At 46.1% G+C, this 23,872-nt stretch overlaps 1 protein-coding gene across 2 annotated transcripts in view; it reads left to right on the top strand.

Annotated features, from left to right (window-relative positions):
- The window catches only part of prkg1b (protein kinase cGMP-dependent 1b), a 722,012-nt gene that overhangs the window by 611,973 nt on the left and 86,167 nt on the right, over positions 1 to 23,872 (top strand). The gene's annotated exons all lie outside the window — the stretch shown is intronic.

Raw genomic sequence — 23,872 nt, forward strand, 5'->3', positions numbered from 1 at the left:
AGCCACCTGGAAATATCCATTTGAACTGAGCATATTTCCACCATTCCCAAAGGACTGACACATTTTGAATATGCCTGAATTCAATGTATACCCACACTATTACACAACAAAAGGAGGCCATTTAGCCCATTGGGCGTGTGCTGGCTCTTACCAATTGATTCCCTTCTCCTACCTTTCCCCCATTGCCTTGCATCTCTTTCCCTTTCAAGAATATATATTCAATGCTCTACTGAAAGTTACGATTGAATTTATTCCACTAACCTTTCAGGTGTTGTTTTGTGTTAAATAGACCATTTTTAACCTCAGCACTGGTATATTTGCGCCAACAATTTCTTTTGAGGTTTAGTATTGGAATTGAATTTGTTACATGAGCCAGAAGAATGAGTGAGAAATAGCTGGAGCTGCTTGTGATCAATAATGCTTATCTGATTTACACTTGAGGAGCCAACTCAGTTCATTTAACTTGTCACATTTTGATTTACCATGTTTCTGGCTGGCTGACTTTGCCTCTTGTTATTGGGAATTGTGTTTGTAATGCTGTGTTTCCAACCTCAGTTTTTGTTTATTCATTCGTGGGATGTGGGCTTCGCTGGCTAGGCCAGCGTTCGTTGCCCATCCCTAATTGCCCTTGAGAAAGTGGTGGTGAGCTGCTTTCCTGAACCACTGCAGTCCCACAGTGCTGTTAGGGAGAGAGTTCCAGCATTTTGACCCCAGTGACAGTGAAGGAACAGCAATACGTTTCCAAGTCAGATGTTCCAATATGTCTGCTGCCCTTTTCCTTCTAGCTGGTAGTGATTGTGGGTTTGGAAGGTGTTGCCTAAGAAACCTTGGTGAGTTCCTGCAGTGCATCCTGTAAACGATACACACTGCTGCTACTGTTTATCGGTGGCGGAGGGATTGAATGCCTGTGGATGGGGTACCAATCAAGCCCTGGATGATGTCAAGATTCTTGAGTGTTGTTGGAGCTACAAGTGGAGAATATTCCATCACACTCCTTACCTGTGCCTTGTGGATGGTGGACAGTCTATTACTGAGAATGAACTTAGTCGATTCTTAGCCAAGTAGTGGTCATAAATCTATATCATTCGAACATTCACATTGATTGGATCTCAGTCAATATTTCCAATTGTGCCGTGAATGCTAGATTTGTTCTTTTTTATTTGTGGGACATGGGCGTCGCTGGCTGGCCAGCATTTATTGCCCATCCCTAGTTGCCCAAGGGGAGTTGAGAGTCAACCACATAGCTGCGGCTCTGGAGTCACATGTAGGCCAGACCAGGTAAGGATGGCAGATTTCCTTCCTGAAAGGACATTAGTGAACCAAATAGGTTTTTCATGGTCATCAGTAGATTCTTAATTCCAGATATTTTTTTATTGAATTCAAATTTCACCATCTGCCGTGGCAGGATTTGAACCCGGGTCCCCAGAGCATTAGCTGAGCTTCTGGATTAATAGCCCAGCGATCATACCACTAGGCCGTCACCTCCCCACAAAATATTTCAGCAAGTATGAAGAGAGTAGACAAAGTAGATACAGATGAGAATTTAATGCAATGATGTGCAAAAGACCTACAAATAAGGACAAACATACACACATATGATCATATGAATGAGAAGCAGGCGTCGGCCTTTCGGTCCCTTAAGCCTGCTCCTCCATTCTATAAGGTCATGGCTGATCTAATTGTGGCCTCATCTCAATGCCATGGTCCCACCTACTGCAGATGCCCTTTGACTCCCCTGTTAGTTAATAATCTACCTATCTCTGTCTTAAAAGGTATTCAATCACCCTGCCTCGGCAACTGAGCAGCATGGTGGTACAGTGGTTAGCACTGCTGCCTCACAGTGCCAGCGACCCAGGTTCGACTCCCGGATTGGGTCACTGGGTCTGTGTGGAGTCTGCACGTTCTCCACGTGTCTGCATGGGTTTTCTCCGGGTTCTCCAGTTTCCTCCCACTGTCCGAAAGATGTGCTGGTTAGATACATGGGCCATGCTAAATTCTCCCTCAGAGTACCTGAACAGGCGCCAGAGTGTGGTGACTAGAGGATTTTCACAGTAACTTCATTGCAGTGTTAATGTAAGCTTAGTTGTGACACTAATAAATAAACTGAACTTAAACTTAACTGCCTGGGGAGTAGAGTTCCACAGGCTGTCAGCCCTCTGAGAGAAATAAATTCTCCTCATCTCCAAATTAAATGGTAGACCCCTTATTCTTAAGCTGTGTCCCCGAGTTCCGGTCTTTCCCACAGGGGGAAACATCCTTTCAACATCCACTTCACCAAGCCCCCTCAGGACCTTATATCATTCAATAAGATCACCTCCCATTCTTCCAAGCTCCAACAGATACAGGCCCAACCTGTCCAACCTTTCCTCATAAGACAACCCACTCATCCCAGGCAAAGCCCAACAAAGGACAGGAAGGCCAGGATTGGTAATCTTACATTTCGTGTTAGTCCATTTAAAAGTGAAGTCAGGAAACATTTTATCATGCGAGAAGGTGATGAAAGTGTGGAACTCCTTCCCTCAAATGGCTCTGGATGCTAAGGGTGAACTGATGCTTACAAGAATGGGATAGCTAGATTTTTGTTAGGTAATAGTATTGAGAGATTTGGAGAAAAGACAGACCAATGGAGAGGAGTGATGAGCTCATTAAACAGCAGAGCAAGAACAAAGGGCTGATTGGCTTCAACCTCTTCCTTTGCAAATAGCGATCGCATAAACAGCTTAATGCATTTCAATTTCTTTGGCCCTCCTAGGGTTGAGATGCTCCTGTTTGCAAAGCTGATGCATTCCAGGCTATCTTTGCCAGTATTCAAGTCTGCAGAGCTTTGAATTAAATTTGGACAGCTCAAGCACTTAAGGCTTTTGCGTGCAGTACTGTTGACTTACTGTAGGTGGTGGTGCTCCATAAGCAGTCGGGCTGGCAAGTCAGCTGTGGCCAGCAAAGACAACATTTATATAGTGCTTCAAAGTTGAAGAAGATCCCAAGGAGTGATACCAAGCAATATTTGACACCAAGCCCATAGGGAGATATTCAATCAGGTGACTAAAAGCTTAGTCAAAGATGAAGTTTTTAAAGAGTTTTTTGGGGAAAATAAGCAAGGCGGAGAAGTTTCAGAATGGAATTCCAGAGCTTGGAGTTGCTGCATCTGAAAGTATAACCAGCCACCTATAGGAGAACAAAGGAAATCGAGGATGCCTATCAGAACAGATTTGGAGGAAAACCAATATCTCGGAGGGCTGGAGATTTGAGGAGTTTGCAGAAATAGATAGGGGCAAGCACACGGAGGAATTTGAAAACAAGGATAATATTGTGGTATCAACCAGCAGCTAGCATAGGGATGAGGGGTGACAGGATTTGGTGCAAGTTAAGACATGGCCAGCAGATGTTTGTATCAGCTCATGTTTACAGAGGGGGAGATGTGGGAGATCGACCTCGGAATAGTCAAGTCCAAGAGGGGAAAAAAGGCATGGATAAAAGATTCAGCAGCAAATGAGTGGAGGCAGGCACCAAGACACGTCACGGTACAGAGGTGGAAGCAAGTGGTCTTGGTGATGGAGAGGATAAAGCTCATTTCAAGTAAACACAGGATACCAGTATCACAACCAGTCTGGTGCAGCCTCAGTCAGTGACCATGGAGAGATAGGGAGTCAGAGTTAAGGAATAGAGTTTGGTGATAACAATGGGCCTCAGTCTTCTCAATAATCGGTGGAAGTTCCTCTTCACCCAGTACTGGATGTTGGATGAGCTGATAATTCACCAACTACCTAGAAGTCGAGAGAGGTGGCAGTGAGGTACAACTGGGTGTCGCCAGCAACCACATTGAACCTGACACTGTGCCTTTCAATGCCGAGGGATAGCAAGTAGTTGAGAAGCTAAGCCAAAGGTAGGTGCTTGGGAACTGCAAAGGGAATGGTGCAGAAGGAGAAGCCATTGCAAGCGATTCTGTGGCTATGACCGGATAGATAGGAATGGAAGCAGGCAAGGGAAGACCCAACCAAGGTTTTCATGGCATGGAGGCAGGTAACAAATCAGAGAAGCTAAGAAAGTAAAAGGGGCGACACTGGGCACAGTGGTTAGCACTGCTGCTTCATGGCGCCAGGGACCCAGCTTTGGGTTGTCTTGGGTGATTCTCTGTTTGTATGTTCTTCCTATGTATGCGTGGGTTTCCTCCGGGTGCTCCAGTTTCCTCCTGAAGTCCAAAGATGTGTAGGTTAGGTGGATTGGCCATGTTTATGGGGATAGGGTGGAGGGGAGGGCCTGGGTGGGATGATCTTTCGGAGAGTGGGTGCAGACTCAATGGGCCAGATGGCCTCTTTCTGCACTGTAGGGATTCTTTGGTTCTATGAAGAATATTGCATTGATCTATGTGACCACAGGCTACCTGAATGTGTGACCTGTCTTCCTCTGCCTTTCTGCTTAAAAACTCAATCTATCACGCTGTAACTTACTGCATAATAGCCCAGTCCATCACAATGGAGCTGTCTACTCAATAACCCACTCTATCTCACTGTACCTGTTTAATAACCCAGTCTGTCTCACTATGTACATAATCACATATACTATCTCACAGTACTGTACCTCTTTGGCTAATAACCCACTGTCATATTATCATGTTGATATATCTGCACATGTTATAAACTTTTCCACACCAGAAACCACCTTCACAGCATGTGGAATTTTAACCAGTCTGGTTCCCTGGCCCACGTTGACATCCTGCCGTGTTTTTAGGCCATTGTTCCAGGTAACCACGGAGTGGTAAAGCACTGAGAAATGTAGATAACGGCAGGTCTGGTTCAGGAATGAAAGACGAGAACGAGAGTAAGAGGTGAGGTCCAGAGTAAAGCTGGGTGCCACTGGCTCTGTGAGGCTGGGTAGAAGCTTATTATTTCTGTCAATAACTGTGCCAGCCCTCACCTGGATTGGCTCTATAAAAGTAGAGTAAGGTGCCGGGCGCTGAATGCTTTATTGGTTTTGGGCTGCTGCTATTAACATTGTTACTCCTATGCCAGGCCTGACATTCAAAGTAATAGTGGTTAGCACTGCTGCATCACAGTGCCAGGGACCCGCCTTGGGTCACTGTCTGTGTGGAATTTGCATGTTCTCCCCATGTCTGCATGGGTTTCCACCAGGTGCTCCGGTTTCCTCCCACAGTCCAAAAGATGTGCTGGTTAGGTGCATTGGCCATGCTAAATTCTCTCTGTGTACCCGAACAAGCGCGGGAGTGTGGCGACTAGGGGATTTTCACAGTAACTTCATTGCAGTGTTAATGTAAGCATACTTATGACACAAATAAATAAACTTTACGCTCTACTGCATCAATGACCAGGAATTGCCTGTGAATGACTTCCACTTCCCCACCATAGCTCCACTGTAAGTGTAACAAACACTCCAAGAACATTCTTGTATCTTCTGTCCCACACTGATACTCCTGACATCTCTTCTGGTGTTTGATTGTGCCTTACACCTGGAGTTCTTCAGATTTTCAGAGTGAGATGACGTTATGGGCTACTTCACACATGTTAAGAATTGTTTAAGAAGGGCTGCATGGAAGAGCCTTGGAACTACAGGCTGGTGAGCCTATCTGTAGTGGATAAGTTGTTAGAAGGTATTCTGAGAGGTAGGATCTACAGGCATTTAGAGAGGCAAGGACTGATTAGGGACAGTCAGCATGGCTTTGTGAGTGGAAAATCATGTCTCACAAATTTGATTGAGTTTTTTGAAGGGGTAACCAAGAAGGTAAAGGAAGTCAGTGCAGTCGACGTTGTCTACGTGGACTTTAGCATGGCCTTTGACAAGGTACCACATGGTAGGTTGCTGCATAAGGTTAAATCTCACGGGAAGCAGGGTGAGGTAGCCAATTGGATACAAAATTGACTCAATGACAGAAGCCAGAAGGTGGTTGTAGAGGGTTCTTTTTCAAATTGGAGGCTTGTGCCCAGGTGTGCCTCAGGGATCAGTGCTGGATCCACTGTTATTTGTCACTTATATTAATGATTTGGATGGGAATTTAGGAGGAATGGGTAGTACGTTTGCAGATGACACCAAGATTGGTGGCATAGTGGACAGTGAAGAAAGTTATCTGGGATTGCAATGGGATCTTGATCAATTGGGCCAGTGGGCTGATGAATGGCAGATGGAGTTTAATTTAGATAAATGCGAGATGATGCATGTTAGTTGATTGAACCAGGCCAGGACTTACTCAGTTAATGGTAGGGTATTGGAGAGAGTTATAGAACTAAGAGATCTAGGGGTTCATGGCTGTTTGAAAGTGGAGTCACACGTGGACAGGGTGGTGAAGAAGGAATTCGGCATGCTTGGTTTCATTGGTCAGGACATTGAATACAGGAGTTGGGACGTCTAGTTGAAGTTGTAAACGACATCAGTAATGCCACACTTGGAATACTGTGTGCAGTTCTGGTCACCCTATTATAGAAAGGATATTATTAAACTAGAAAGAGTGCAGAAACGATTTACTAAGATGCTATTGGGACTTGATTATTTGAGTTATAAGGAGAGGCTGGATGGACTGGGACTTATTTCTCTGGAGCGTAGGCGGCTGAGGGGTGATCTTATAGAGGTCTATAAAATAATGAGAGGCATAGATCAGGTAGATAGTCAACATCTTTTCCCAAAGGTAGCAGAGTCTAAAACTAGTGGTCATAGGTTTAAGGTGAGAGGGGAGAGATACAAAAGTGTCCAGAGGGGCAATTTTTTCACACAAAGGGTGGTGAGTGTCTGGAACAAGCTGTCAGAGGTAGTAGTAGAGGCGGGTACAATTTTGTCTTTTAAAAAGCATTTAGACAGTTACGTGGGTAAGATTGATATCGAGGGATATGGGCCAAACGCGGGCAATTGGGACTAGCTTAATGGTAAAAACTGGGTGGCATTGACAAGTTGGTTTGAAAGGCCTGTTTCCATGCTGTAAACCTCTATGACTCTATAACTGAGTTGATGTTGCCAAAAAAGATAATTACAGCTAATAGTTTGGCTGTTAATCATGCGTGCTTTGATGAATACATTGCTTATTGAGTTTTCAAATGAGCGCCTGTAATGAGTATAAATGACTTTGTAATGATCCCTGAGCCAGGTCTACAAATGTTTTGGCTGTTGGGGCTGGAATAATGAGATACGAGATGAGACATGATGCTTTCAGATTTGTCCCTGGATATTCGGGCTTCTCTCTGGAATGTTTATCATGGCAGTTAAAGTAGCTGTTTTGCACTGTTGCTGCCTTATGTCTGTCGGGACAGTTTTCAGGCGCTGCTGCTGTAATTAGCTGAGTAATGTTTGGCTGCATTTGTGAGGTTGGATTTCCAGCATCAGTTATAATGATGATTACTATTATCATTACTGCTTGAGTGGCAACAAGTCATGAAGGTAATGAGAGGTATTGATGTTGTCCCCCACTTACACCATCATGTCCACTTTGGGCAAATCTGGCAGCAATAATTTAGATTGGGCACAGTAAGAAGTCTCACAACACCGGGTTTATTTGGAATCATAAGCTTTTGGAGCACTGCTCCTCAACCAGGATCTTGGGTTCATGTCACATTACATATAACTACACCATTTGTCCTGGGCTTGCAAAATCCTACTAACTGTCCTGGCTTGAGATAACTCGCACCTCTTTAACCTGTGATTATCCCTCTCTCCACTCACATTGTCTGCACCTGTAAAGACTTGATTACCTGTAAAGACTCGCATTCCAACCATTACCTTGCAATTGTGTCTCTGTCTATATATGCCATGTTTGTGAACCCACCTCTCCACTCACCTGAGGAAGGAGAAACGCTCCAAAAGCTCGTGATTCCAAATAAGCCTGTTGGACTTTAACCTGGTGTTGTGAGACTTCTTACTATGCCCACCCCAGTCCAATGCCGGCATCTCCACATCTTAATTTAGATTGGCCACAGATAACTTTGTGCAGAATCTACTATCTTGGGCAAAAAAGAGCTTTTCGCACCTGTGCGGTCAAAATCCGTGATAATTCTGGAAATTTCAAGTGCTGATTAGCAATGAGCTTCCAGTCTTGGGCAGAATCTGGGGCAGTGTTTTAAAACCAGGGCCTGAATTTTTCCAATTGGTGAGTCCCGCCACTGGGGTGGAAGTTTGACATGGCAGTTGGCAGCAGGACCCTGGGGAGACATTTTTACCAGCAACAGCCAATTGACAAGTGGCCACTGAATGGGGACGAGTGCCCATCCTCGGAGCGGTCGGTCCAATTGGAGGGCTAGCAGCTGAGCAGCCTTGGCAACACCAATCACTCACGGTGTGAAGTTGCCGAGGCTGCGAGTCAGGTAAGTTCATCTGAAACATGTAGGCCTCAGCCATTGGGGTGGCAGAGGGAGATATATTGCAATGGTAGTGTCATTACCGTAGGGAGGTGGCCATTGCCTCTCAGAGGCCTCTCCATGGGTGATAGGGCAACCGTCAAGAAGGCATCCCCCACCACATATGGGAGACCTGTTAAGAGGCTGCCAAGAGTTTCCTGGCAGTCTCCCCATATGCCAGTGGGTCCTCCAAGTGTGGGCAAAGTGCCGTTGGGAGCATGTCGGGGGTCTTGATGGGGGGGTATGTTGGGGGTCAGGCAGGAGGGCCCCAATGGGCCCCAATGCCGATGACCTGTGTCGGGGAGGGAGTGGGGGGTGCATGCTGCCGATGAGGGGGGGAGTGGATGTGGGGGGGGGGATCCCGATCTCTATGGAGGATGGGGGAGGTAGAGATGGTCTCCCATTGCACTCTGAGATTGGGGCAGCTTACAAAACGATGCCTGAGTGCTCTGATACCGGGCTCACCAGCGTAATTAGCATTGTGGAAGAATGCTCATTAAAAAGTACCTACATTTATGGAACAACCCATCATATCCTCAGGGTATCTCAGGAGACACGACAACCAAAGGCTTACTTTCTGTAGTGTCAACACTGCAGCCAAAGGCATCTCTCAGTTTGCACATAATCCCCCACTGAATGAAAGAAAGAACTTCAGCCACACGGGTCCAAAACGTTGACTCGGTCGGTCTCTCTCCACAGATGCTGCCAGTCCTGCTGAGGTTTTCCAACTTTTTCTGGGGGGTTTTCGGATTTACAGCATCCACAGAATTTTGCTATTATTTTTGCAATTAGGTAGCACCTTTCATGACCTTGGTCATCCTGAAACCTTCAAAGACGATTTTGTAATAATGTAGGAAGTGGGCAAGTGAATTTGCACACAGCAAGATCCCATGAGCCACAGTGGAAAACATGACCAGGGAACCCAGTTTACTGACATTGGTTAAGGTCCACAAGGGATAGCTCCCCTGTTTCTTTTTCAGATCGTCCAACTGGGTATTTTATGTCAATTTTAAAGGGCAGATGAATAACCAGAAAATCTGGTTTTGGTGCAGAGAGTTGGAAGAGGAAGAGAGGACAGGGCTATTGGCTGTAACAGTGTAGTAACAATCTTCCTAAGGGGAGCTCCTCTGTTCATTCCTCCACACCTTGGGCATGTTCTTACCAACCGTTCACATCCCACCGTTGCTGCAAGCGGGGATGGAGAACCTGGTGCTTAGCCAAATCTCCCTCCGTTCACTGCAGCAGGGCCAGAGAATCCCGCCAGCGTGAACGGCCAGAAGATGGCGCTCCCTGTGTCTTGCATTTTCCTCTTCAGTTGCTTGCAAGAGGCTTCTGTTTATGGAAGCAATATGCTGAGGAGGTTTCCCCCTGGTTTCCTCCTGGTTTCCTCGTGTGTGCTTGAAGGAAACCCAACTCCTCTTCCCAAAGGGCCCTCCCTCTGCTTGTCAGCCTCCCCCTGAGGTTCTAATTCTTCCATCATCACCATGTCGGACATGATTGCTAGGCCAGCATTTTCTGCCCTTCTGAAGGTGGTGGTGGTGAGCTACCTTTTTGAACAGCTGCAGTCCATGTGATGTAGGTACACCCACAGTGCTGTTAGGGAGGGAGTTCTGGGATCTTGACCCAGCGACAGTGAAGGAGTGGGGATAAATTTTCAAACTAGGATAGTGAGTGACTTGGAGGGGAACTTCCAGATGGTGGTGTTCCCATGCACCTGCTGCCCTTGCCTTTGTGCACCAGCCCCCACACACTGGTGAAACCTGGGGGTGTCAGGAATGGGGCTGGGAATCTGGGATTTCTGTCCTGCCCGCCAGTCTCCGTGACTGTGCAAAAAATCCAGTCCTCAATCTTTGGATGTAACTGGGATTCTCTCTGGAGTCCTGCTGTCCGTGTGTGCCATGTCCTTTGTGCACAGTGACACTCTCAGAAAGAGTTTGAGGATTGCAACTTTGTAGAACAATATAAATTGTAATCAGTTCTCTGAAGGGTTGCACGTCGACTGCGATGTTTCAAGGGCGATTGTGAAAATGTTAATGACTTCAGCATCACTATCGGAGGGCAGAAGGTGAGCTTAGCAGTCTTCCATTTTAAAGGGAATTGATTAATGTGACTAATGAATATTTTCTCCCAGGCAGTACAAGTCCATGTCTGCACACAGCACTGAGTTGGGGCTCAGTTTATGTTGTGTATTGTGGTCTCGGTTATCTCTGATGAGCAGCACACCTACCTGAATTGCAGAGGCTGGAACAGTACCCAAAGTTGATTAGATGCATGGCAGGGGATCGTTTCTCTTCATTCCTGGTTCTAGCTGAAACTGAACACACCCCGAGGCAGCTCTTGTAATCTGTCTGTAACATGCTGGGATTATCACAATGGGTCTCGGTGTAATTTAGGAATCATACATGGTCCTCGCGGTGTGTTCTTGGAAAGCAAGGCTGCTGAGCCAGTGGCTGCTCAGTCAAGGCTGTTTCATCTGAATCTCTCGGATGGGATGCTGTTCCAATTAGCATTCCTAGAAAGATGTAAACTGACTCACAATGGAACAGAGGAGGCAGTGTGTAACACAGAAGCAATTCCAGGCTTCGTCTTGAGTGCTGAAGGAATTTGAGATAACTGTCCGGTGTGGTGGCACAGTGGTTGGCACTGCTGCCTCACAGCGCCAGGGACCTGGGTTCAGTTCCGGCCCTGGATGAATGTGTGGAGTTTGCACATTCTCTCTGTGCCTGCATAGGGTTTCCTCCGGGTGCTTTGGTTTCCTCCCACAGTCCAAAGATGTGTAGGTTTGGTGGATTGACTATGGTAAATTGCCGCTTAGTGTCGGGGGATTAGCAGGGTAAATACATGGGTTATGAGGATAAGGCCTGGGTGGGATTGTTGTCAGTACAGACTTGATGGGCCGAATGGCCACCTTCTGCATTGTAGGGATTCTATGATTCTATGCAAGGTTCTATTTTCACAGAGGGAAAGGATGACTGGCATTTATATAGAGCCCTTCACATCCCCCTCACCTCCCAAAGCGCTTTACATCCAGTGGTGTACTTTTAAAATAGTAATGTAGTTGCTTAGAGCAAGCTCCCGCAAACAGCCATGTGATAATGGACAGATAATCTGTTTATGTGGTGTTGATTGAGGGATAAATATTGAGTAGGACAGCAGCAATAACTCTTCTGGTCTTCTCTGGAAGAGTGTCATGACACCAGCAGAGAATGCAGGCAGGGCCTCGGTTCAGTGTCTTATCTGCAAGATGTCAACTCCCAACAGTGCAACGCTCCCCCAGTACTGCACTGTAGTTTCAGGCTAGGTCTCGGTTGGTGGAGCATCTTGGGACGTTTTTAATCTGTTATGGTTTTATATAGGTGGAAGTTGTTGTGGTTTGAGTGGGACTTGAACCCATTATTAGCCTTGGTATCAACCTGACCCACCAGCCATAAAGGGTTTGGTGGTGAGAGATCTGTTTTACACCCATTTAACTGTGCAGTAACTACCAAGCAATCAGACAGGGTGTAAGGCAGAGTCACAGAATTGTTAAGGCTCAGAAGGAGGCAATATGGCCCATTGTGTCCACACCGGCTCTCTGAACGAGCATCATGACTTAGGGTCATTCCCTTGCCTTTTCCCCATACCCCTGCACATTATTTCTGTTCAAGTAACCATCTAAAGCCCTCTTGAATGCCACAATTGAACCTGCTTCCACTACACTTCCAAGCAGTGCGTTCCAGACACGAACCACTTACTATGTGACACATGCCTGATAGAACCCACTCTGTTCCATGTTCAGTTTAGATGCAAATGTGTTTTTTTTTTCCTGACAGTATTTGTCAGATTATTCCGAACTGGGTGTTGTATTTGTTGGCCGGTACAACCCTGTTACGGGACATAGAAATGTAGAAAATAGACGCAGGAGTACACCATTCATCCCTTCCAGCCTGTTCTGCCAATCATTTTGACCATGGCTGATCATCAAATTCAATACCCTGATCCCGCCTTTCCCCATATCCCTTGATCCCCTTATCTCCAAGAGATATATCAGATTTCTTCTTGAAATCACACAACGTTTTGGCCTCAACTACTTTCTGTGGCAGTGAATTCCACACATTCAGCACCCTCTGGGTGAAGAAATTTCTCCTCACCTCAGTCCTAAAAGGTTTACCCCTTATCCTCAAACTATGACCCTTAGTTCTGGACTCCCCCACCATCAGGAACATTCTTTATGAATCCACCCTGTCTAATCTTGTTGGAATTTTGAGTTTCTATGAGATCCCCCCTCACTCTTCTAAACTCCAATGATTATAATCCTTATCGACTTTGTCCCTCCTCTTATGACAGATCTGCCATTTCAGGCATCAGCCTGGCAAACCTTTGCTGTACTCCCTCTATACAAGGACATCCTCCTTCAGATAAGGACACCAAATTGCACACAATACTCCAGGTGTGGCCTCAACAACGCCCTGTACAATTGCAGCAAAACACCTCTATTTCTATACTCAAATCCTCTTGCTATGAAGGCCAACACACGATTTGCCTTCTTTACTGCTTGCTGTCCCTGCAAGCTTACTTTCAGTGACCAATGCACAAGGACACCAAGCTCTCACTGAGTATCCACTTCTTTCAATTTACACCCATTCAAGTAATAATCTGTCTTTCTATTATTGCGACCAAAGTGGATAACCTCACATTTATCTACATTATACAGCACCTGCCCACCCACTCACCCTGGCCAAATTATCCTGGAGCATCTCTGCATCCTCCTCATGGCTCACCCTCCCAAACAACTTTGTATTATCGGCAAATTTGAATATAATACATTTAGTTCCCTTTTCCTAATCATTAATATATAATGTGAACAGTTGGGGTCCTAACACAGATCCCTGCGGTACCTCACTAGTCACTGACTGCCAATCAAAAAAAGACCCATTTATGCCAACTCTTTGCTTCCTATCTGCTAACCAGCTTACTATCCATCTCAAGCCACTACCCACAATCCTATGAGCTTTAACTTCGCATAGTAGTCTATGTAAGACCTTGTCGAAAGCCTTCTAAATAGACCACATCCACCGGTTCTGCTTGGTCAACTGTACTAGTTACATCCTCAAAATACTTAGGGATCTAAGTACCCTCATATCAGGGCAAGTTTTAGATATTGTTGGGAGAAAGAGGGCAGGAGAGACCAATTAAAGTCCAAACTCCAAACCCGAAATAAATCCCAATGAGGTTTATTAGATAGAAGGAGGGGAGAGGAGCAATAATCTAACACCAGCCTTGATGCTGGCTGCAGGAAGGATGAGATTCCACATGTGTAGTGTGCACTGTAGCCACTCTTTCATCTACAAGCACAGGGACAGCAGGATGAAGGAAAAAGGAAGCTTGGAGATTACAAAAGCAGGGAAGTATAGATTACAAAAGCAGGGAAGTCATGTTGGAGTTGCATAGAACTCTGGTGAGGCCACAGCTAGAGTACTGTGTGCAGTTCTGGTCGCCACATTATAGGAAGGATGTGATTGCGCTGGAGGGGATGCAGAGGGCATTATGAAGAGAGGTTGAGTGGGCTTGGGTTTATGCAGGACATGGACATAGAGTGGATAAGGAGCAGTTGTTCCCCTTAGTTGAAGGGTCGGTCACGAGGGGACATGGGTTCAAAGTGAGGGGCAGGAAGTTTAGGGGGGATGTGTGGAAAACTTATTTTACCCAGAGGGTGGTGACGGTCTGGAATGCGCTGCCTGGGAGGGTGGTAGAGACGGATTGCCTCACGTCCTTTAAAAAGTATCTGGATGAGCACGTGGCACGTCATAACATGCAGGGCTATGGGCCAAGTGCTGGCAGATGGGATTAGGTAGGAGTTCAGGTGTTTCTAATGTGTCAGTGTGGACTTGATGGGCTGAAGGGCCTCTTCTGCGCTGTATGATTCCATGATTCTAAGTTATTGGCATATCCCCATGTGATCTTGGTTATATTGTAAATGTTACCGTCGGGCCATGAAATCACTGGGGGTATGTCGTCAACATACAAACTCGAACCATGTCCTTATTTTGCCACAGGTTTCATTTGAACTAATTCATATCTCTGTGTGATGAGAAAATCCGGGATTTGGGGCCTGCGCATTTCTACATTTACTGATCCCAGCCAGGGTGGCACTGAGAGAGGGGGAACTCGACACTGGGTCTAACTGTCTCCAGCATAGGGAAGAGGAAAATACGGCAGTGCTCCAACTCTTGGGCACTAGCAAGTGACTCCTTCTGGAGTTGAACTTGTCTGAACATCCAGTGAAGGCAGCACTGGGTTCTGTGACCATTTCATTGCTGGATGTTTACTGTCTTGGTGCAAGCACAATAAATCGTCATTTGCACCTAGGATCCATTAACAGCGCTAGAACTACACCCCTCTACTTAATCATCACATTCAGGTGGAAAATGAACAGGGAAGTTAATATTCTTGCTGAATCACAAGAAAAATTGCAGGAATTAAAACTATGCACGCTCTTGGCACAGCTGCCAATTATTCTTCCCTCAAATAATGGCCTGTTCTTTCACAACATGGTTCTTTAACTATGTTACCCATGCAAAAAGAAAAAGAATATTCATAGTTAGGGAGAATACCATAGTAACGACATCTGGTCGAGATGCAAGCAGTCAGCCAATGTGTCAAATAAAACCCTTTTATTGTTCAGTACTAATTCATTCAAATTTCTGATTCAGAATTCGTAAGTGTAGGTTAAAGCGCGTATTATTTGCAATTATGTTAAAGTTATTTCACTGTTGTGAAAGATTTTAAAGTACATAATAATTTGATTGTTTTACATCTGCAAGCACAAAGCTGACTGCTATGTGGGTGTGTTCATAAGGCAGTCTATTGAAAAGAGGTGGAAAATTGCACTTCATGATGGATAGATCTGATGCGGGTAACTTGGTTGGAGAATGATATTAAAATTATCAACTTACTGAAGCACTGGGCTTGAATGAAGCTGTGCAATTAACTTGCAAGTTCTCACAGAAAAGGCAGTGACATGTATAGTATATATACACAAACAAATGAAGCTCTGTTCATAGAATCCCTACGGTGCAGAAGGAGGCCATTCAGCCCATTGTGTCTGCACCGACCCTCCAAAAGAGCACCCCTACCTAGGCCTGCACCTCTGCCCCATTCCCTTAACCCCACAATGGCCAATCCAGCAAACCCGCACATCTTTGGATTGTGGGAGGAAACCGGAGCACCCGGAGGAAACCCACGCAGAGACAGGGAGAAAGTGCAGACTCCACACGCAGTCACCCAAGGCGGGAATCGAACCCGGGTCCCTGGCGCTGTGAGGCAGCAGTGCTAACCACTGTGCCACCCTGATTGCCACACACTAGCAGTTATGGTGATGGAGAATGACCTGGCAATCGGGCTGGAGGAGGTGATAGGAGAGACGGGGGTGGGGGGGGGGGGTGCAGCAGGGAGATGCGTCAGACTATTAATCAGGGAAGGGGCTGAAGATTTGGAGAGTTGCGGCTGGAGTGGCAGAAGATTTGCTCGTCAGGCCGAGGAGGGAGCAACTCTTCCTCCAGATGCAAATCCCAGGAATCAAATGAAACTCCCAACTGCACTCTGCGACCAAAGTAAAGTAAAAGTAATGTTTATTTATTAGTCACAAGTAAGGTTTACACGAACACTGCAATGAAGTTACTGTGAAATTCCTCTAGTCCCACTCTCCAGCACCTGTTTGGGTCAGTTTACACCTCCATTAAATATTTTAGAGGTATGCTGCCCCTTGAGACTCTAAAAATGGCAGCAGCTGTTTACACAGTGTGTTTGAGTCCCATTAGCCGATTTTTAAAAATTGATAACCCTTGTCCCTCGATGACCCATCGTGGAGGGATACAAGTTTCACTCAGGGTGTTCTCGGTGTTCGATATGGAAAGCATGGTATTTTTGCTACAATACTCTGGAGCCATTTGGCATCCGATGGCTGAAGTGTTACGTAAGGGAGTCTCTGATGCCTCTGATCTTCCGAGAGCTTCAATGATGTACAGTCCAGAGTCCCAGGTCAGTTTGCCTGTGCGGTATTCATCAGATCTGCCTGGCAATCATCTGCCTGTCTACCAAAAGTTGATGTAATAAGAAACATCCAATCTTATGTTCCAACCTCACTTGTTACTGGTTTCCATGGTTTTCCAGTGCATTTCCCACATTCATTATCAGTGAATTTTCATTAATGTACAACAAAAGAGGGACATTGCAGGTGAAATAATTACAGACGAGTTGAAATATAAAACAACCTTGCCCTCTAGTGGAAGCACCTCGTACGATTCGGTTTGCACTGGTAACAGTTGTTCTGTCAATGTGGCATCTGATCCATCTCTTCCATTTATCTTTCACGTTGCTCTCTTGTAAGGTCAATGTGATTGAGGGTTAAGCAGTTCAAAAATTCTCATTGTTAACCTTTTTGGCCTTCTTCACTGTCACCAGCCTCTGGTACCTCATTCAATTGGCTACTGGTCATGTGTGAATCTATACAGCGAGTGTCAGCAAGATATATGACTGCAGAGAGCCACTGAAATGTCCTAATCCCATTTCCCTGCCTGACATTCGCACATACGCTTCAGAGCGTCACTGAACTCCAGTGACCTGCTCTTATTTTTCCTCCTCGCTAACTCTGGTTATGCTCTTGCTTGTGATCAGCTTTTGAGTCCAGTGATTATAGTTTGCTCAAACATTTCCTTGTGAGGACAGAACATTTAATAATTATCTCAGCTGGTCTACCGAAAGAGCCGAAACATTCTAAACATTGAAATGGTAAACCTAATAAATTGCTGAGAACAGAAATTCAATTATTACTTTCTTCTCCATCTATATCTGAATATTATTCATAGAATCCCTGCAGTACAGAAAGAGGCCATTCAGCCCATCGAATCTGTACCAACCACAATCCCACCCGGGCCCTATTCCTGCAACCCCACATATTTACCCTGCTAATCCCTCTGACACTAAGGGGCAATTTATCATGGCCAATCAACCTAACCTGCACATCTTTGTACTGGGCGAGGAAACCGGAGCACCTGGAGGAAACCCATGCAGACACGGAGAGAACGTGCAGACACGGGGAGAACGTGCAAGCTCCACACAGACAGTGACCTGAGGCCGGAATTAAACCTGGCACCCATGCGCTGTGAGGCAGCAGTGCTAGCTGCTGTGCCATCTATATATTTGGGCTTGCATAGGATTCAGAGACCCTGAAGTGTGGCAGAGCAGGATGTCTGTCCACTAAGACCATAAGAAAAAGGAACAGGAGTAGGCCATTCAGCCTTTCGCGCCTTCTCTGCCATTTAATAAGTTCACGGCTGATCTACGACTCACTAAGTCCACTTTCCTGCCTTATTCCGTAGCCCTACTGATTTAAAAACCTATTGATCTCAGCCTTGAACATTTTCAAGGACTTGCTCTGCACAGCTTCCGAGGAGGTTAGCCCGCAACTAGAGAAGGATTGTACACAGTGTAAGAGGGAAAATAGACGGGTGATGGAGAAGGGGAGAGCTCAGACCAAAGGTTTGATATGTGTCTATTTTAACGCCAGGAGTGTAGTGAATAAAGTGGATGAGCTTAGAGTGTGGATCGATGCTTGGAAGTGTGATGTGGTGGCCATTACAGAGACTTGGGGACAGGGACAGGACTGGATACTTAAGGTGCTGGGGTTCAGATGTTTCAAAAAGGACAGAGAGGGAGGCAAAAGGGGGGGGGGGAGTGGCACTGCTGATCAGGGATAGTGTCACAGCTGTAGAGAAGGTGAAAGCCGTGGAGAGATTGTCTACGGAGTCTCTGTGGGTGGAAGTTTGGAGCGGGAAGGGGTCGATAACTTTGCTGGGTGTTTTCTACAGGCCGTCCAATAGTAACAGGGATGTTGAGGAGCAGATAGGGAAACAGATTCTGGAGAGATGTAGGAATAACAGGGTTGTCGTGATGGGAGACTTTAATTTCCCAAACATTGATTGGGATATCCCTAGGGTAAGGGGTTTGGATGGGGAAGAGTTTGTTAGGAGGGTTTCCTGACACAGCATGTGGATAAGCCTACAAGAGGAGAGGCTGTCCTCGATCTGGTACTGGCTAATGAGCTTGGACAGGTGTCGGATCTCTCAGTGGGGGAGCATCTTGGGGATAGTGATCATAACTCTATCTCCTTTACGCTAGCATTGGAAAGAGATAGGATCAGGCAAGCTAGGAAAGTGTTATCTGGAGTAAGGGGAAATATGAAGCCATCAGGCAGGAGATTAGAGGCGTAAATTGGAAGGAGGCATTCTTGAGGAAAAGTACCGAAGTAAGGTGGCAGATTTTCAAGGAATGTTTGTCTGGAGTTCTGCATGACAACGTTCCGATGAGATAGGGAGGTGTTGGTAGGTTACAGGAACCTTGGTGCACGAAAGCTGCACTGAACCTAGTGAGAAAGAAAAGGAAAGCGTACAAAAGGTTCAGAGAGCTAGGCGATGATAGGGATCTAGATGAGTATACGGCTTGTAGGAAGGGACTTAAGAAAGAAATTAGGAGAGCCAGAAGGGGTCACGAGAAGGCCTTGGCAGGTAAGATTAAGGAGAACCCTAAGGCGTTCTATAAATATGTGAAGAGTAAAAGGATGAGATGTGAAGGAATAGGACCTATAAAATGTGAAGGTGAGAAAGTCTGTACAGAACCGGAAGAAATAGCAGAGGTGCTTCATGAATATTTTACCTCGGTGGAAAAAGACCTGGGTGGTTGTACTACAGGATTGAGGTGGACTGAAAAGATTGAGTATGTGGACATTAAGAAAGAGGATGTGTTGGAAATTGTGAATAGCATCAAGATAGATAAGTCGCCAGGACCGGATGGAATGTACCCCAGGGTTACTGTGGGAGGCAAGGGAAGAGATTGCAGAGCCTCTGGCAATGATCTTTGCGTCGTCGATGGAGACGGGAGAGGTTCCGGAGGATTGCGGATGTGGTTCCTATATTCAAGAAAGGGAATAGGGATAGCCCAGGAAATTACCGACTGGTGAGTCTAACCTCAGTGGTTGGTAAGTTGATGGAGAAGATCCTGAGGGACAGGATTTATGAACATTTAGAGAAGTTTAATGTGCTCAAAAGTAGTCAGCACGGCTTTGTCAAAGGCAAATCGTGCCTTACGAGCCTGGTGGAGTTCTTTGAAAATGTGACTAAACACATTGACGAAGGAAAAGCGGTAGATGTGGTTTACATGGACTTCAGCAAGGCGTTCGATAAGGTCCCCCCCCCCCCCATGCAAGACTTCTCGAGAAAGTGAGAGGGCATGGGATCCAAGGGGCTGCTGCCTTGTGGATTCAGAACTGGCTTGCCTGCAGAATGTGGAGATGCCGGCATTGGACTGGGGTCTGGCAGAAGGCTGGCAGAAGGCAGAGAGTGGTGGTAGACGGGTCTTTTTCTAAATGGAGGTCAGTCACCAGTGGAGTGCCCCAGGGATCTGTTCTGGGACCCTTGCTGTTTGTCATTTTCATAAATGACCTAGATGAGGAAGTGGAGGGATGGGTTGGTAATTTTGCCGATGACACGAAGGTTGGTGTTGTTGTGGATAGTTTGGAGGGATGTCAGAAGCTGCAGCATGACAGATAGGATGCAAGACTGAGCGGAGAAGTGGCAGATGGACTTCAACCCGGATAAATGTGTAGTGGTCCATTTTGGCAGGTCAAATGGGATGAAAGAGTATAATATCAAGGGTAAGACTCTTAGCACTGTAGAGGATCAGAAGGACCTTGGGGTCCAGGTCGATAGGACTCTTAAATCGGCCTCGTAGCTAGAGGAGGTGGTTAAGAAGGCGTATGGTGTGCTGGCCTTCATCAATCGAGGGATTGAGTTTAGGAGTCGGGAGATAATGATGCAGCTTTATAAGACCCTCGTCAGACCCCACTTGGAGTACTGTGCTCAGTTCTGGTCGCCTCATTACAGGAGGTATGTGGAAATGATTGAAAGGGTGCAGAGAAGATTTACAAGGATGTTGCCTGGATTGGTTGGCATGCCTTATGTGGATAGGCTGAGGGAGCTCGGTCTTTTCTCCTTGGAGAGACGAAGGATGAGAGGTGACCTGATAGAGGTGTACAAGATGTTGAGAGGTATAGATTGGGTGGATTCTCGGAGGCTTTTTCCCAGAGCTGAAATGGCTGCTACGAGAGGACACAGGTTTAAGGTGCTGGGGAGTAGGTACAGAGGAGATGTCAGGGATAAGTTTTTCACTCAGAGGGTGGTAGGTGAGTGGAATCAGCTGCCGTCAGTGGTGGTGGAGGCAAACTCGATGGGGTCTTTTAAGAGACTTCTGGATGAGTACATGGGACTTAATAGGATGGAGGGTTATAGGTAAGCCTCGGTAGGTAGGGACATGACCGGTGCAACTTGTGGGCCGAAGGGCCTGTTTGTGCTGTATTTTTTCTATGTTCTATAAAGAATTCTCAAGATTCACCGCTCTTTGAGAAGAAATACTTCCTCAAATTCGTATTAGATGAGCACCCCATTATTCTGAGGCTATGCCTATTCTGGTCCTACCCTCTCCCCTGAGTGGAAACATCCTTCCAACCTTTACGCTGCCTAACCCCCTAAGAATCTCACCTTGGGAAAATCCCATCCCAAATCTTAGAGCTGTGACTAATTGAATAAGCACCAAGGGTGGCACCTACCTGTGGAGATGCTGAGAAGATACTCACTCTGCTCTTCTAACATTAGCGGGAGGGAATTCTTTGGCTGTTCATGCCAGTGGAATTCTCCGGCCCCACTGGCAGTGCACACCCTCCTGTGGGTTTCATGGCAGAGTGGGGTGGCATCAATGGGAAATCTCATTTACAGTGGCAGGACCAGAGAATCCAGATGCCAACGAACAGCATGCCACCTCCCACTGCCAAGAAACTCCTCCCCAAGATCTTTAATGGGAAGAAGTCAGTAAAATATTCAGTTGTTCCCGTGAACTTTAGTTGGTTTTCAAGCATTAGTTCTTGTTGGAAAATTTCATTTTGGAACTTTTTGTGACAACTAGGAATCTGGTCTCAGTAAGTGTGAGACCTGCGGGATTGGAATGGGAATTCAGGAACGTCGCAGCCACCCGCAACCCCCAACAACCCAAACACAGGTGGTGGACAAAATACTCTTGAATATAATTGAATTGGGCAGAAGAAGTGGACATTATCTGGTCACCCCACTTGCACTCAGGATGGCAATGTCGGTTACACTCCCAAGTCATCACCATCATCTTCCACAGGATGCAGAGCCACGCCTGCTAGAAGTCCTGTTCCAGGTACTCTCCATGAGAACCCATGATGGTTGACTCTGCTCCTGCTGTCCAAGCAGTGCAACACTGGATTTTTAAAAAAAGTTTATTTATTAGTCACAAGTACATTAACACTGCAATGAAGTTACTGTGAAATTCCCCTCATCGCCACAGTACGGCACCTGTTCGGGTCAATGCACCTAACCAGCACGTCTTTCAGAATGTGGGAGGAAACGGAACCAGCCGGAGAGACATGGAGAAAACGTGCAGACTCCGCACAGACAGTGACCCAAGCCGGGAATCGAACCCAGGTCCCTGACACTGTGAAGCAGCAGTGCTAACCACTGTGCTAACGTGCCACCCGCGGATTAGCACCGGATCAGCTGTGCAACCTGCGAAAGGGTGGGCATGCGTACAAATCTTCTTTCAACAATTGTGTCAGAGATCTGTGACCCCAGGACTGAAAAGCCATTGCTTAAAATGGACTCTGTTATAATGCAACTAGATCCTGACTGCCACTTTCAGAGCTGGTGCTGAAATCGGGGTACGGTAGCACAGTGGTTAGTACTGCTGCCTCACAGCGCCAGGGACCCGGGTTCAATTCCGGCCTCGGGTGACTGTGCGGAGTTTGCGTGTTCTCCCCTTGTCTGCATGGGTTTCCTCCTCCAGCTGCTCCAATTTCCTCTCACAGTCCAAAGATGTGCAGGTTAGGCTGATTGGCCATGGTAAATTGCCCCTTAGTGTCAGGGGAATTAGGAGGATAAATATGTGGGGTTACGGGAATAGGGCCTGGGTGGGATTGTGGTCAGTGCACCTGATTGGCTTGGCTTCCAGCGCTGCCTCTCCATAGAGTCCTTGCCTGATCATTTGGCCCTGGAGGTTCGCCCCTTAAAGGGGGCCACGCTACCAAAGGCCCAATGCTGTCAGGAACCAGGACACTTGGTTAGAGTGATGCATTATTAAACAACTACCACTAGTCTGGTATAATTCAGTAAAAAGGTAGGTGTGAGCTGTCAGCGGAAATATGAATATTGGGCATAAAATCCAAGGCGGAATGCACTCGGCTTTTCAAAATGTGCAGCTGACAGGCTGGACTCTTAAACTGAGTTAAAATCTGCCCTGTGTATAGTCCAAAAAGAGGTAATGATCATCTGATCCATTCTTGTCGCAAGCAATCACGACATCCTTCACAGAATGAACGTTGCCATGACGAGCATTCTCTGAAGAAAATGAGCAGCATAATTCTGAGACTGACTGCCATGAAATGTTTAGCTAAATAGATAACACACTGAAAACCTTTAATTAGCTATTGCTACAACATTGGAGGCTTGCACAAAAAAAGAACCGTTCCCTTATTCTCCACAGAGAGATTGAAATTAGCTGTACTAAATAGCTATAATTTGGCTGAATAGATTAGCTCTAATTATATTGTTTTGTATGGAGGGAATAAACCCTGCTTACAGAAGAATTATTCAATGGAAAAGGTATTTACTGATAAACTAAGTGGACTGAAAAAAAGCAGCTTTTTTCCTGGACAGTACTATTGAATCTGTGAAATGTAGTATGTTCTGTAAGGGGACTAGACCAAACTATGTTCTGAAACTCAACTAGACCCCAACATTTTTTTTCTATGTTGGCAGTAGTGTGCGGATAAGGTGTTTCACTCGAGCTGTGATCCTATTGACCCACCAAGATGCTTTTATCAAAACACACTTTATTTAACAATACAGTTTAACGGTAACAAATGAATTAGCTTAACTTTACCAATTGAAGTACTTAATCATGACAATATACAATTCTTAATTGCTAACCTACCTCTATTAGTTCCAGTTTAAGCAAAATTCCTTGCGTGCTGGTACTGGTTAAGAGTCTAGAGCCTTTTGAACACCTCTAAGGAGAGTGAGAGACATCTGTCTCCCGACAGCTCCAAAACAGCAGCCTCCAGAGAGAGAGAGCATGAGACAGAGACACCTCTTTCTTCTTTCAGAACCAAGCAGAAACTGCCTGCTTTTCCTTGTAAACTTAACTCCTCCCATTAAGTTTAAGTTTATTCATTAGTGTCACAAATAGGCTTGCATTAACACTGCAATGAAGTTACTGTGAAAATCCCCTAGTCGCCACACTCCGGTGCCTATTTGGGTACACTAAGGGAGAATTTAGCATGGCCAATGCACCTAACAGGCACGCCTGTTATTACTGTGGGAGGAAACCCACGCAGACACGGGGAGAGCATGCAGACTCCACACAGGCAGTGACTCAAGCTGGGAATTGAATCCGCGTCCTTGGCGCTGTGAGGCAGCAGTGCTAAGCATTGTGCC

This window comes from Mustelus asterias, chromosome 11 (genome assembly GCF_964213995.1).
Source record: "Mustelus asterias chromosome 11, sMusAst1.hap1.1, whole genome shotgun sequence".
Taxonomy (NCBI): Eukaryota; Metazoa; Chordata; class Chondrichthyes; order Carcharhiniformes; family Triakidae; genus Mustelus; species Mustelus asterias.